Raw genomic sequence first — 10,885 nt, 5'->3', positions numbered from 1 at the left:
AACAGTGCAAAGTTGGGTGCTTCCCCTTACCCTGGGAATACACACACATACTGGGGCTCACCCAACTTTTATACAGTTAATTTCAGTGTAGAGGTTACCCCCCCCCCCCCTAACATTCTTCTGCCTCCTGGATTGGTTTGGCATTTGGTAATTCTGTCCGCCTACCTGCAGTTTCTGTAAACTTGAAAGACCATGGGGTATCCTGTCTGGGTCCCATCATGTCATTAGCTGTGTTTATACTAAGGACACCTCGCATCACCTTGAATCGCCGCGATTTTTTGTCGCTCGCATCACCGCGCATTTTTGGACTACCTGAACTGTTTCTACCGAGCGATGAATACGCGGTGATGTGAGGTGATGCGAGGAATGCGAGGTGATGCAAGGCGATGCGAGGTGACCAGGAAGTCCGATGAGCAATTGAAAACCACGGGTGAAAAATCGCGACTTCCGATGAGTCACCTGCGGTGTTTCCACTGCGAGGTCGTCCCTCACATCACCCTGCATCAACCACCTCAAAAGTGGGACGCCGGAGCACCTCGAATCGCCGCACATCGGCCACAACCGGATGTGTTTCCAGTGCGGCCAAATTCGAGGTGTCACTGCACATCACCGCGCTTCACCTCGCATCACCTTGCTTCACCTCGCTTTTCCCGGCTCACTAGAAACACCCCCAATGTCCTCATTGATGAATCTGCCTTTGTCCTTATTCACACATCTCAACCCCCAGGAGGCAGAATAACAGACTCTAGTAATATCCAGATAACGGTGCTAGCACGATCATTAGGGGTTGGGAAAGCCTCAACTCATTGAGTAAAATGATCCACCATCACCAGGAGGTATTTATAAGCCCCTGTCTTAGGTAATTTCGTGAAGTTAATCTGTATTCGTTGAAACGGGCATACGGCTATATCGCGACCACCAGGCATTACCGGGCGCATGACTTTCTTATTCACTCGCTGACAGATTGGGCACCCCTGAGTACTTTGCTTGGCTATGGTGTATATTCCCGAGCAATTAAAGGACCGTACAAAAGCATCAACAAGTGCCTGTGTTCCCCAATGTGTCTGCTGGTGGAGCTGATCAATAATCTGACGAGCCAAGGCTTTGTTCAGTACTTGGCGTCCCTCTGCCGTCCACCACAACCCATCGCCAGTTTGACGCATTCCCTGGTCTTTCATATAAACCTCCTCTTCCCGTGAAAAGATGGGAGTCTTTTTAACCTCATGTGGGGTGGGGAGTAACAGCTGCATGTCTATTTTTTTCTGTGAGTGCAGCCTGTTTGGCAGCTTCATCTGCCTGTTTGTTCCCCCGTGCTTCAGGACTGTCAATAATTTGATGGCCCCGTACATGAACTACAGCTATCTCCTCAGGTAACATAAGAGCATCTAAGGATTGAACAATTGAGTTTTCATGGATCAACTTTTGTCCTTTCCCAGTTATCATTCCCCGCTCTTTCCAAAGGTGTGCACTACACCAAAAGCATACTTTGAGTCGGTATAGATTGTGCCCACCTTTCCCTCTAAACCCTGGAGAGCTCTACAGAGGGCATATAATTCACAGGATTGTGCCGACCAATGACCGGGAAGACGACCGGCGTCAATCACAACTCCTTCATTCCCATCCACTACACTATATCCGCTATACCGAATGCCGTCAATGCAGCGGGAAGATCCATCAATAAACCATCTTTCACCCTCCCGTAAAGGTTCATCATTTAAATCATCTCAAATTTTTGTCTGTAAATCTATCACTTCTAAACATACATGCTCTAAATCATTGAGGACAGTATCAGAATCCGGAGAAACCAAGAAGGCGGCTGGATTCTGTTCTTTGTTTATAATCAGTGTCAAATCATCCCTATCCATGAGAATCGCTTCATACTTTAAAATTCTAGAATCAGTAAGCCACCTTCCAGCACGTTAAAATTAGGGTATTAAAAGGTGACATACAAGGTTCGAGTATACCATCTTTCACCAATTGGTCAATTACTGGCTGCAGCTCCTTTTGGCCAGCCATAGGAATTGGATTCTGTTTTCATCTAATTACTTGGTCAGGGTCTTTTAAAGTAACTTGCAGGGGAGGAACATCTAACCCTCCTCTATTGCCTTTTTTTGCCCATACTCTAGGATTTATTAGTTCCCGATCCTCCTCTATTAGTACATAAAATTGAACCCCGATACCTGATCCCTGTGGTCTGGTACCGATAGCCAATTGGTCCTGTAAATCCCGTCCCAACAAGCAAACTCCAGCTTGGGGAACTAGTAAAATATCCTGTTATTATCTTTTCTCCCATTTGTATTCTTACATTCTTTAGTATAGGGACCGTAAAATCTCATCCTCCCATTCCCGAAATCATCACTGTCCCTTCTGTTTTAACACCCTCGGGCCGTTGTAAAATATTAGACCGGGCTGCCCCAGAATCTACTAGAAAAGTCATCTCGTCAAATTTACCAGTGGTTCTCTGTGCAGCCTCACGCTGTGTATTAACTGAGGACCGAGACCCCCCTATTCATAATCTGCCTCCATCAATGCATAAGATCGCATCTCCCTGGCTCGCATTGGGCATTCCCTCTTAAAGTGTCCCTCCTTTTTACAATAATAGCAAACTAATGCTCCTGTTTCCCAATTTCTACCAGGGTCTCCACGGGGTCCTGGGAATGGTCGTCGTCCCCGGAATTCTCCTCTACCCCTGCCTCTGCTCTGGTCTCTACTTCCCCACTCCTGGAGCTCCTCCCAATGTCCAGGAGCTGGCACACAGCTCCTAACATTTCCCTGCTGTCCCATGACAACTTCCTTGACTGCCAAGGGTTCTGCCCTTCCCTCCCAAAGGGTCTCACACTGTTCTGAATGACCCTCATAATCAAAGCCAACAGGCTGCATATTCTCTGCTCTCGGTATTACCTCCTTGATTTTGGTAGAGCCAGATGTTCAATGCCTGACACATCCGGTCCTCGTCGGATCCGAACTTTGGCCAATATACCGAACTCCCTTTTATCGGATTTGTTAGAAATTAATGTACCTTTAAAGAAATTGCTCAAGACAAAAATTGAGAACAAAGAAAATTTATTACAACAACAATGCAAAGTTGGGTGCTTCCCCTTACCCTGGGAATACACACACATACTGGGGCTCACCCAACTTTTATACAGTCAATTTCAGTATCAGAGTGCCCTCCCCCTTACATTCTTCTGCCCCCTGGATGGGTTTGGCATAGGTAATCCTTCCTGCCTACGTGCAGTTTCAGTACACTTGGAGGACCAGGGGGTATCCTGTGGGTGTCCCATCATGTCATTGTCCTTATTCACACCTTCCTGATTCTCAGGGCTACAGTCTCTTGGTATGCGGAGTTGACTCATTCTATCTAGGGTTGGCTAATTTCATATGTATAAATCTGTGTAAGGTTAGCTAATTAGATATGTAGGACTTGGTACTTCTATCTAGGGCTAGGAGACCTTTATCTGATCCAGACTACCTCAACTTCCTACATTCTATTGTACCTTACCATTCCTTTTCTTAGTCTTATGGTGGCTCTTGTCACATAGAAGATTCTTATGTTAATCGTGCTGACTCTGCTTTCCTGCATCCTAACCCCCAAGCTTATCCTGTTTGTACTGGTTACAGCCATTAACTGATGAATTTTAGTTTCTTCCATGTTCATAATTTTAGATCAATTTTCCCATCTCTCACAATCCTCACTTTTCTTTTAGATTAGTAATACTGATCTTTCACCATGATCAGTGTTACTGATCTTTGGTTACTAGTGTCAGTGTGACTGTTCCCCCCCCCCCCTCTCCTCACTTTTCTTTTAGATCAGTAATACTGATCTTTCAAGTGTAAGGTGTTGTTTTACCCAGCTGGTCAATAACCGAATTGTAATACCTGCGTAAAGTCTTTAGGTAGGGGAGCACCATGAAGGTCAGAGTAGCGAGTCCAGCTGCTTATTAGGGTTGCGAGTATCAGGCTCCAGTTCTCAGTAAAGAGCCTAGTCCATCCCACATCAGTCCGAAGTTGCCACGTCTGAATATGGGCATGGGCAGATTCACGTTGAAACATTGAAGCAGTGTCTTTTAACCACCCGACTTTTGTAAGCATTGTCCTGACGAAGTCTGTGAGAGACGCTGCCTTCAGCAGCGAATGAGTAGCAGTCTGTGAGAAACGCTGCCTTCAGCAGCGAACGAGTAGCAGTTTGTGAGAAACGCTGCCTTCAGCAGCGAACGAGTAGCGAGAGTCAGGCGGTTCCGTTGAATTATGGCTAGTATCTGATGTCTTCTTCAGCCCCGAACCCTAGGGCCACCGATCTCCGAAGGCTGTCTGGAGTCTGATATTAAAGTGTCAAGCAGCTCACGTTGTTGGTAACTGGTGCTCCCCTTCACGGGGTGATGAAAAGAGACCAAGCTGGGGGGGGATTGTTTCTCGTGAATTTATTGTATTTGCAGCTTGCCTGTGAGTCTCTCCCTGTGTGTGGAATGTACATTGATTAATCACTATGTAGGCTGTTAACTGACTATCGCTACTGTGTTCCCCCTGGTCCGTATTAAAATTGTCCTAAATCTATGCCTTGTCTACACTGTAAAGTATCACAATTGTAACCTCTGCTGCCCCTGTTCCAGGAGGACTTAAAACATAGCGAGTATTGAAGTGACATATCCATTTAACAAACAATACCCCAATAAATGAATAAACAGTTAAAAATAAACAGTTAAAAATACGACAATAAATGTATAAACCGTTAAAAAAATACAACAATAAATGTAACATTACGGCACTCTGTCACGGCGCAGTGTAAGTTTCAGGTCTGAAGGATGAGGAACTGCACGCCAGGTTGAGGGTTGAGTCTGTGTGTCGTGATGTTGTGGTTCAGAAGCTGGTTTGATTCTTTGAATGTGGGTCCAGCCTTTCTCTCTTGTTCTTACTGCGGTGTCTGTAATTAAAAGTACACAGAAGGGACCATCCCAGGCAGGTTTTAGTTGATCCTCTTGCCATGCTTTTACATAAACCCAATCACCAGGTTTAACAGAATGTAAAGGAAAGTCTAAGGGTGGTGTTTGGGCTAATAGTCCCTTTTGTTTCAAATCTTGGATGGAAGTAGAAAGCCCTCGTAAAAATTTGGAAATGTATTGGTCATTAGCCTCAGGAATGGGAGAATCAGTGTGGAACCCCATAAATGGGAGCCCAAACATCAACTCATACGGTGAGACTGCAAGATCTTTACGAGGGGCTGCCGAATACTAATCAGGGCTAATGGTAACGATTTAATCCAGGAAAGACCAGTCTCTTCATTAAGTCGGGTGAGTTGAAGTTTCAATGTTTGATTCATACGTTCGACTCGACCCGAACTTTGGGGATGCCATGGGGTATGTAGTTGCCAGTCTATTCCTAGGTTCTTGCAGACGCCCTGGAGAATCTGAGAGGTGAAATGCGTACCTCTATCTGAATCAATGGTCTGCATCATACCGTATCGTGGAATGACACATTCAATGAGTATTCTGATGACAGTGTTGGCACGATCATTCGGGGTAGGAAAAGCTTCAACCCATCGTGTAAAATGATGGACATGACAAGGAGAAATTTGTAAATACCAATTTTAGGAAGTTCAGTGAAGTCTATTTGTATGCGCTGGAACGGGCGAACGGCAATGTCGCGACCGCCAGGTATTACTTGGCGCATCGATTTCTTATTAACCCTCTGACAGATGGGACAAGATCTAGTAGCAAGTTTCTTTGGCTTGGCTTCGCGGACGAAGATTTATGGAGGGGGTAAAAAGTCCACGTCAGCTGCAGGCTCGTTTGTGGCTGACAAGTCCGATGCGGGACAGGCAGACACGATTGCAGCGGTTGCAAGGGAAAATTGGTTGGTTGGGGTTGGGTGTTGGGTTTTTCCTCCTTTGCCTTTTGTCAGTGAGGTGGGCTCTGCGGTCTTCTTCAAAGGAGGTTGCTGCCCGCCAAACTGTGAGGCGCCAAGATGCACGGTTTGAGGCGTTATCAGCCCACTGGCGGTGGTCAATGTGGCAGGTACCAAGAGATTTCTTTAGGCAGTCCTTGTACCTTTTCTTTGGTGCACCTCTGTCACGGTGGCCAGTGGAGAGCTCGCCATATAACACGATCTTGGGAAGGCGATGGTCCTCCATTCTGGAGACGTGACCCATCCAGCGCAGCTGGATCTTCAGCAGCGTGGACTCGATGCTGTCGACCTCTGCCATCTCGAGTACTTCGACGTTAGGGGTGTAAGCGCTCCAATGGATGTTGAGGATGGAGCGGAGACAACGCTGGTGGAAGCGTTCTAGGAGCCGTAGGTGGTGCCGGTAGAGGACCCATGATTCGGAGCCGAACAGGAGTGTGGGTATGACAACGGCTCTGTATACGCTTATCTTTGTGAGGTTTTTCAGTTGGTTGTTTTTCCAGACTCTTCTGTGTAGTCTTCCAAAGGCGCTATTTGCCTTGGCGAGTCTGTTGTCTATCTCATTGTCGATCCTTGCATCTGATGAAATGGTGCAGCCGAGATAGGTAAACTGGTTGACCGTTTTGAGTTTTGTGTGCCCGATGGAGATGTGGTGGGGCTGGTAGTCATGGTGGGGAGCTGGCTGATGGAGGACCTCAGTTTTCTTCAGGCTGACTTCCAGGCCAAACATTTTGGCAGTTTCCGCAAAGCAGGACGTCAAGCGCTGAAGAGCTGGCTCTGAATGGGCAACTAAAGCGGCATCATCTGCAAAGAGTAGTTCACGGACAAGTTTCTCTTGTGTCTTGGTGTGAGCTTGCAGGCACCTCAGATTGAAGAGACTGCCATCCGTGCGGTACCGGATGTAAACAGCGTCTTCATTGTTGGGGTCTTTCATGGCTTGGTTCAGCATCATGCTGAAGAAGATTGAAAAGAGGGTTGGTGCGAGGACACAGCCTTGCTTCACGCCATTGTTAATGGAGAAGGGTTCAGAGAGCTCATTGCTGTATCTGACCCGACCTTGTTGGTTTTCGTGCAGTTGGATAATCATGTTGAGGAACTTTGGGGGACATCCGAGGCGCTCTAGTATTTGCCAAAGCCCTTTCCTGCTCACGGTGTCGAAGGCTTTGGTGAGGTCAACAAAGGTGATGTAGAGTCCTTTGTTTTGTTCTCTGCACTTTTCTTGGAGCTGTCTGAGGGCAAAGACCATGTCAGTGGTTCCTCTGTTTGCGCGAAAGCCGCACTGTGATTCTGGGAGAATATTCTCGGCGACACTAGGTATTATTCTATTTAGTAGAATCCTAGCGAAGATTTTGCCTGCAATGGAGAGCAACGTGATTCCCCTGTAGTTTGAGCAGTCTGATTTCTCGCCTTTGTTTTTGTACAGGGTGATGATGGTGGCATCACGAAGATCCTGAGGCAGTTTACCTTGGTCCCAACAAAGCTTGAAAAACTCATGCAGTTTGGCATGCAGAGTTTTGCCGCCAGCCTTCCAGACTTCTGGGGGGATTCCCCCAGGTATGGTATGGATAGCAAGTTTAGTAATATTGTATATGCCAGGGCAGTGAAGGAAACGTCCAAAGGTATCAACAAGGGACTGGGTTCCCCAATGTGTTTGTTGATGTAACTGATCTATGACTTGGCGAGTTATGGCTTTGTTAAGGACTTGCCGTCCGTCTACTGTCCACCACAACCCGTCGGCAGTCTGGCAAAATCCCTTATCTCTCATTGAGACCTCCTCTTCCCGTGAAAAGATGGGAGTCTTTTTAATCTCTATCGGTGTAGGCAGTAGCTGGTACATGTGAATCTTTTCTGCTAATGCTGCCTGTTTGGCAGCTGCATCAGCCTGCCTGTTTCCTCTAGCTTCAGGACTGTTACCAGTCTGGTGTCCCCGCACATGTACAATGGCAATTTCGGACGTGAGTGTTAAAGCCTCTAGGGATTGGGTAATTAACTGTTCATGGGCTAACTTTTGTCCTTTGCCAGTTATCATCCCTCTTTCTTTCCATATCTTACCGAAGGTATGGACTACACCAAAAGCATATTTAGAGTCAGTGTAGATCGTTCCTACCTTGTTCTCTAGTTCGTGGAGTGCTCTACAGAGGGCATATAGCTCACAGGATTGTGCTGACCAATGACCAGGGAGGCGACCAGCTTCGATCACCAGTTCCTGTTTACCGTCCACTATACTATACCCACTATAGCGGGTTCCTGCAATACAACGTGAAGAACCGTCAATAAACAATCTTTCTCCTTCAGTTAAAGGGACATCGGTTAGGTCTTCCCTAATTTTGGTTTGTAAGTCGATAACCTCTGAGCACACATGTTCTAAATCGTTTGAGGATTGGTCATTAGTTGGAGAGATGAGGAAGGCTGCTGGGTTGAGAGTTTTGGTCGTAAGTAAGGTCAAATCATTGCTGTCCATTAGTATCGTTTCATATTTTAAAATTCTCGAATCCGTGAGCCACCTTCCAGCCCGCTGCAATAGAATATTGCGGACTGTATGAGGGGTATGAACTATCATAGGGGCGCCGAAAGTAATCTTTCGTCCTTCTTCAACCAAAATTGCAGTGGCTGCTATGGCTTGTATACACTCTGGCCAGCCGCGACAAACGGGGTCTAAAAGCTTTGACAGGAAAGCTACTGGTTGTCTATAGCCTGCCCTGCTTTGGGTGAGAACTCCGGTGGCTGCCCCAGCTTTGGTATTAGTGTATAAATCAAAAGGTTTGTTTAGGTCGGGTAGCGCTAAAACTGGGGCACGCGTAAGGCACTGTTGAACAGAGTTAAAATTTTCAATCTCTTCATCCGTCCAGTCAAGGGTTTCGGTTCCTATACTGGGAATCTTATCATAAAGGAATTTGACCAGGTTCGAATAATTTTCTATCCAGATTCTACAGAATCCCACTAACCCAAGGAATTTCCTGAGTTCCTGGGCATTTTTGGGAGGGGGGATCTGTATAATACCAGTTATTCTCTCTGGGCTAATTTTCCTGGTTCCTTGACTCACTAGATGTCCTAAGTATTTGACCTCGGATTGCACAAATTGTAGTTTGGACTCGCTGACTCTCAGACCTTTCTTCTCTAAAAAATTTTAAAGTGCTACCGTAAAATCTTTAGCTAATTCATAAGTCCTTGCTGTAATTAGCAAGTCATCCACATACTGTATGAGTTGGCAATTTTCTCTCCGAGGAGCTTCATCTAATACCTGTTCTAGGACTTGACCAAATAAATTGGGCGATTCTGTAAAGCCTTGTGGAAGGAAAGTCCACCGGTATTGGTTTTTAAGGCCAGTAAAGGGGTTCTCCCATTCAAAGGCGAACATGTCTCTGCTCTCTGTAGCTAATGGACAAGTCCAAAATGCATCCTTGAGATCAATGACACTAAACCATTGATTATGGGGGTCAATTTTACTCATGATGGTATAGGGGTTCGGTACAACCGGGTGACGGGCAAGAATGAATTTATTAAGCTCCCTCAAGTCCTGTACTAGGCGGTAGGTGCCGTCTGGTTTTTGAACAGGTAAAATCGAGGTATTAAAGGGAGACATACAGGGTTCGAGTATACCGTCCTAAATCAACTGGTCAATTACGGGCTGTAAACCTTTTCGGCCAGCCATCGGAATCGGGCACTGTTTCTGTCTAACAATTCGTTGAGTTTCCTTTAAAGTGACTTGTAGCGGAGGAATATCAAGGATTCCTCTATTGCCCTTTCCTGCCCATACTCTTGGATTTATTAGTTTGCGATCTTCCTCGTTTAAAACATAGAATTGTACTCCAATGCCTGATTGTAGAGGTCGAGTACCGATAGCCAATTGGTCCTGTAAATCCCTTCCTAGCAAGCATACTCCGGCTTGGGGAAGTAATAGAAGATCCTCAATTATGATCTTATCTCCCATTTGAATTCTACTTCTCGCAATACTGGGACTGGAAAGTCTCGTCCTCCCACCCCAGAAACTGTAACTGTCCCTTCTATTTTCACCCCCTGGGGTTGGTGTAGAACGCTAGATCGGGCGGCTCCAGAATCGACCAAAAATATCATCTTATCACTGTGGGGTCCTATGCATAAATTAACTAATGGTTCTCCGTGCAGCCCCACGGTGTGTATTAGCTGAGAACCGTGACCCCCCTATTCGTGATCAGCTTCCATCAGGGCATAGGAGTGTGTGTCCATTGCTCGCAGTGGGCATTCCTTTTTAAAGTGCCCTTCCTTTTTACAATGAAAACAGATAAGAGGTCCTGTTTCCCAATCTTTCCCAAAATTTCTAGGGGGCATACGTCGTCCCCGGAATCCTCCTCTACTCCTCCACCTGCTGGGGTCCCCACCTCCCCACCCGTGGCTCCCCTCACCGCGTACAGAAGTTGGCCAGTAATCCTTATCTTTTTTGTGATGATCAGCTACTATTCCTTTAACTGTATTAAAATTTTAGCTTTCCCTTTTTGTTTATCCTCTGCCCTCTGGACAAATGCTCTCTGAGCAATCTGCAGTAGCTGGGTAATTCCTTGCTCGTGCCAATTTTCTGTCTTTTGTAGCTTTCTTCTGATGTCTGGGGCTGAGTTGGTAACAAAACCCGTTAGAACCAATTGTTCCCCTGCTGGAGATTCTATGTCGAGACCCCCATATTGTTGAATTGCCGTGCGCAATCTATTGAGAAATGCAGAGGGGGTCTCCTCGGGACCTTGGGGAACCTCAAAGGTTTTTTTGAAATTCTGTCCTTTGAGGACAGATTCCCTGAATCCTTTGATCAAATTAATCCTGTATTCTTCCATCAGTGTGCGGCCACCACTGGTATTTTTGTCCCAATTAGGTTTTGTGAGGGGGAATTTGACTTCTCCAGGGGTCGCCTCATGCCCCCCTTGGTGTTCCTTATCCCATACTCTAATGCCTGCCTGTCGGATCATTCCCCGCTCATCTAAGGTAAACAGAGTCTTAAAGATGGATGTTAATTCCTCCC

Source organism: Narcine bancroftii, chromosome 1 (assembly GCF_036971445.1).
Source record: "Narcine bancroftii isolate sNarBan1 chromosome 1, sNarBan1.hap1, whole genome shotgun sequence".
NCBI classification, from domain to species: domain Eukaryota; kingdom Metazoa; phylum Chordata; class Chondrichthyes; order Torpediniformes; family Narcinidae; genus Narcine; species Narcine bancroftii.
The sequence above is the reverse complement of the archived record's forward strand: the minus strand, read 5'-3'. Positions refer to the sequence as shown.